Source organism: Aotus nancymaae, unplaced genomic scaffold (genome assembly GCF_030222135.1).
Source record: "Aotus nancymaae isolate 86718 unplaced genomic scaffold, 86718_ANA_hifiasm-v0.15.2.pri h1tg000004l, whole genome shotgun sequence".
Taxonomy (NCBI): Eukaryota; Metazoa; Chordata; class Mammalia; order Primates; family Aotidae; genus Aotus; species Aotus nancymaae.
In genome coordinates this window covers 55,548,758-55,553,665 of record NW_026988415.1, presented here as the reverse complement: position 1 = coordinate 55,553,665, position 4,908 = coordinate 55,548,758, and the positions used below count along the sequence as shown (strand labels likewise).

Genomic DNA, 4,908 nt, shown 5'->3' with positions numbered 1-4,908 from the left:
CTTACTCAAGTGTCACAGGCAAAAATAGAAATCTGAGAAGTATAAATACTTTAAAAAATAACTGGATTACAATACTAGAAGATGGAGATACTAGACCACATGGGTCATTTTAAATGATTATCTGAATTTATAATAAGACATATATATACGAAAAATTCAAAGAGAAAATTTTAGTGATATGAAACAGAAAAAAATACTCAGAAATAACTAGAAATTGTAGGGTAAATAGTTGAATAAACACATATGCAAATTGAACAAGTGAGTTGAGAAACAAGATTAACAAAGTTTTCCAAAGGAAAATAAAAGTGGCAAAATGAATAGAAATTACAAAACAAATAAACAAGAAGTTAAAAACTAGTAGAATAGTAGAAAACACATAAACAGATGTTTAACAGAGGCCAGGCTAACTTAATTCTTACAAAGACAAGACCTGAGAATATTTGCAACAGGATGACTCACCTTGAAAATCTTTTTGGAGGATCTAACCAAATTATAAGAGGAGCAAATCAGATGCTGCAACAGACATGAAAGGTAAAGATGATTAAATAACTTGATAAATTGTATACTTGTCAAAAATACGGCTAATAGTAAAAAGGAAAAGATTATATTCATAGTTATCTAGAATTTAACAGCAACAAAACAACAACATAATATTCAGGGCACAGGTTATTGACAGATCAAGAATATGGAAACATCTAACAGTTTTCTCCAATTAGGAAGAAGGCATAAATGTAGATATCTGTGCTTGTTTGTTTCTTTGTATATGTGTGTTAAGAAATAACAAACAAAAGATGTTTAGTGAGTCAAATTCAAATAAAAAGAAACTAGGATGCTAGAAACAAGTCTATATATTTCAATCTTTATAATAATTATAATAATTTAACCATTTAAAAGACAATGATTAAGGTTGAGTAGTGTTAATAATAATAATAATAATACAAACAACAACAGTAATAATAAAACCCAGCCCTATGCTCCTTGTAAGGAAGCCACATACAGAAGAAAGACACACAATTGAGAAAAAAGGATGAAAATCAGTAGGGTGTAAAATTACTAATTAAATATCTGGTGTGTCTTGTTTATACCATATAACATAGAGATAAATAAAGCATCAAGGCCCGGCCCTGGGAGCGCCCTGGCGGAGCTGGCCCGCGGTGGGCAAGGGGCCGGGCCGGAGCCGCGGTGGCGGAGCTGAGGGTCCTTCATGACGAGCGATTGGGGGATACTTCTCTCTCCTCTGTATAGTTGATAGTTTGGTGGTGAAGAGATGGCTGACAGTATCGAAACCTTTCTCCAGGACCTTGCCAGAGGAATCAAAGACTCCATCTGGGGTATTTGTACCATCTCAAAGCTAGACGCTCGAATCCAGCAGAAGAGAGAGGAGCAGCGTCGAAGAAGGGCAAGTCGTGTCTTGGCACAGAGAAGAGCCCACAGTATAGAGCGGAAGCAAGAGAGTGAACCACGTATTGTTAGTAGAAATTTCCAGTGTTGTGCTTGGAATGGTGGTGTGTTCTGGTTCAGTCTCCTCTCGTTTTATCGAGTATTTATTCCTGTGCTTCAGTCAGTAACAGCCCGAATCATTGGTGACCCGTCACTACACGGAGATGTTTGGTCGTGGCTGGAATTCTTCCTCACGTCAATTTTCAGTGCTCTTTGGGTGCTCCCCTTGTTTGTGCTTAGCAAAGTGGTGAAAGCCATTTGGTTCCAGGATATAGCTGACCTGGCATTTGAGGTATCAGGGAGGAAGCCTCACCCATTCCCCAGTGTCAGCAGAATAATTGCTGACATGCTCTTCGACCTTTTGCTGCAGGCTCTTTTCCTCATTCAGGGAATGTTTGTGTCTTTCCCATCCATCTTGTCGGTCAGCTGGTTAGTCTCCTGCATATGTCCCTCCTCTACTCACTGTACTGCTTTGAATATCGCTGGTTCAATAAAGGAAATGAAATGAACCAGCGGTTGTCTAACATCGAGAGGAATTGGCCTTACTACTTTGGGTTTGGTTTGCCCTTGGCTTTTCTCGCAGCAATGCAGTCCTCATATATTATCAGTGGCTGCCTTTTCTCTACCCTCTTTCCCTTATTCATTATCAGCGCCAATGAAGCAAAGACCCCTGGCAAAGCATATCTCTTCCAGTTGCGCCTCTTCTCCTTGGTGGTCTTCTTAAGCAACAGACTCTTCCGCAAGACACTACCTGCAGTCTGCCCTGAGCAGCTCCACTTCTGCAGAGAAGTTCCCTTCATCGCATCCGTCTCCTGCCAAACTGAAGGCTGCTGCAGGCCACTGAGTTGCCTGCCATCCAAAGGGGATAGGCGGGATTGGAAGGAGACTGTGGCAGCTCTTTCCTTGTTCACCTCCCCCTGCTAGGGAAGGCAGGACCCACTCTGCCAAGGGCCCTCTGCGTATTCCCTTCTCTTTGAGGAATTGGAATTTTTGTCTCTGGTGCACGTAAGGCAGAATGTTTCTGACACCAGTGTGTGGATTTTTAACATCACCGTGAGTCTGAAAGGACCACAGGTTTTTCTGCAGCTATTTTCTAGCATTTGTCAGTCCTTGTACCTGGACTGATTTGAATACTTTGTTTTTCTCCCTGTGCCATTTCCCCTCCCACCTTTCCATCCTGCCTTCTACCACCCTTGAATGAATGGATTTTGTAATTCTAGCTGTTGTGTTTTGTGGATTTGTTATTTTTGTTGTTTTTCTGTGAAGCACATACATTGGATATGGGAGGTAAAGGAGTGTCCCAGTTGCTCCTGGTCACTCCCTTTATAGCCATTACTGGCTTGTTTCTTGTAACTCAGGTTAGATTTTGGTCTCTCTTGCTCCACTGCCAAAAAAAAATGCCTGAAGAGAAGACACAGGAGGAAAAACCTCACAGCCAGATCTGCTGGGTTTTGAGGAGTGATTTTCTTTCTTCTCCTTGAAGGGGAAAAGGCTATTTTCACTGATACATTTAAAGTCCCCCAACTATGGCGAAGTACCAATTCTGGACAAGTGCCACTGCAACAACACTAAACCTGAACTTTTCAAATCTGTTGGGGGTGAGAGACGGCGGGCAGAAATTTACTGTTGGCCACTGCCAGGTCTGGTTGATATTTCAAAGGAATATTGGGTGCTGCAAATAGGAACCGAAGGGTTAAACATATCAAACCTGTGATTGGTTGATGTTTTACTGTCATTTTAAGAGATTAAGTGTAGGGGGCAGATGTCAAAATACTTGCACAATTTTAAAATGTCACAATTAAACATGAGCTGGTTTCCCACACACAAAAAAGCGTCATTAGGAAAATTACATAATTATAAAAATTTAACTCATATTTAAGCAATTCTAACTATATAAGCATCTAAAATATCATAAAATGTGTATGTAGCAAGCATTGATAGAATTTCAAGGAAAAAGATAATTCCCACTTACATGGTAGAAAATTTTAACACTGCTTTACAAGCATACAACATTTGTAAACATAAATCAAGGACTGGGTGCAGGTGGTCATGTCTGTAATCCCAACACTTTTGGGAGGCCAAGGCAGCCGGATCACAAGGTCAGGATTTCAAGACCAGCCTGAGCAACATGATGAAACCCCATCTCTATAAAAAATACAAAAATTAACTGGGCGTGGTGGTGCATGGCCACTAATCCCAGCTACTCAGGAAGCTCAGGCAGGAGAATCACTTGAACCAGGGTGGCAGAGGTTGCAGTGAGCCGAGATTGCACCACGGCACTCCAGCCTGGGTGACAGAGCAAGACTCTATCTCAAAAACAAAAAACAAACAAACAAAAAAAACATAAATTAAAGTCTAAGAGTGACATCAACAAAATGGTTGACCAGGAAACTCCATGATCTTGTTTTCTATCAATGCAACACAAAGTAACAAAAAAAACCGGACAAAATTGACTTTGTAAGAGCTCTGAAAAACCGTCAAATGTCAACAACAACTAGTGCACATCCAATCAAGACATTAAAACAACAATGGTAAGTTTTAAAGTGATTTTGTTCAAACTTGTCCCACCTCCTTCCTGGTGCAGCACGATCTTGGTCTGCAGGATGTTGCAGCCCAGTTTTAAATTTTCTTTATCAAACTGGAAGATACAGGCCGGATATTATTTCTAATGTTTTAAGCCCTCTGGGAGCTGCCTCTGTATCTTATGTTGGAGCTCAGTCTGGGCAACATAGTTGAAAGAGGTAGGCACAACCTTAAATACTGCAGGGAGACAAGGAACCACAGGCACCCGGGGGTAAAAGATTATGAGTAGAGATGTAAATAGACAATCCAAGTCTCTTAGGAAAAGCTGGGTTGAACCTCTTTGGAAAATGAAGATGTTAAAAAGCAGCTTATACTGCACATAAAGATGGATTTTTTAGAAGTCTGAACTGAGACTCGTGATCAGAAAAGACCAGAGAAGACCCTCAACCTCATCTCATGCTGATTCTAAGGTTCAAAAGATGCTCTGCTGATTAGAGAATGACTTACTTAGCTCAAAGCCAGTCTTCAAAGACTGAGAGAGGAGTCTTCTTTCTTCAAATATTCAATTTTTGACAGCAACAAAAATAACAAGGTATACAAAAAATCAGAAAAGCCTGATCCTTTCAAAACAAACAAACAATGAAGTTGCAGAAACCGTATCTAGAGAAACACAGGCTTTGTCTTACTAGACAAAAAAATTTAAAGTAACTATGTTTCCCTTATGCTAAAAGACCTTAAGGGAAAGATGGACATGGCATAATAAAAATTAGAAAAGTAATATAAGAGCAAAATGAAAATATCAACAAAGCTATAGAAATTATAAAAAGGAAACCAAATCAAAATTCTTGCATTAAAAAAATAGTATAATTGAATTGAAACAGTCACAAAAGAGATTCAACAGCAGATACAAGTAAGAAGAGGGAAGAATCAACAACTTGACTCGTC

At 39.7% G+C, this 4,908-nt stretch overlaps 1 pseudogene; it reads left to right on the top strand.

The window, feature by feature from the left end:
- The first annotated feature begins 1,219 nt into the window (after positions 1–1,219).
- On the top strand, positions 1,220–2,347 carry LOC105725490 (etoposide-induced protein 2.4 homolog; annotated as a pseudogene).
- Positions 2,348–4,908: the final 2,561 nt, after the last annotated feature.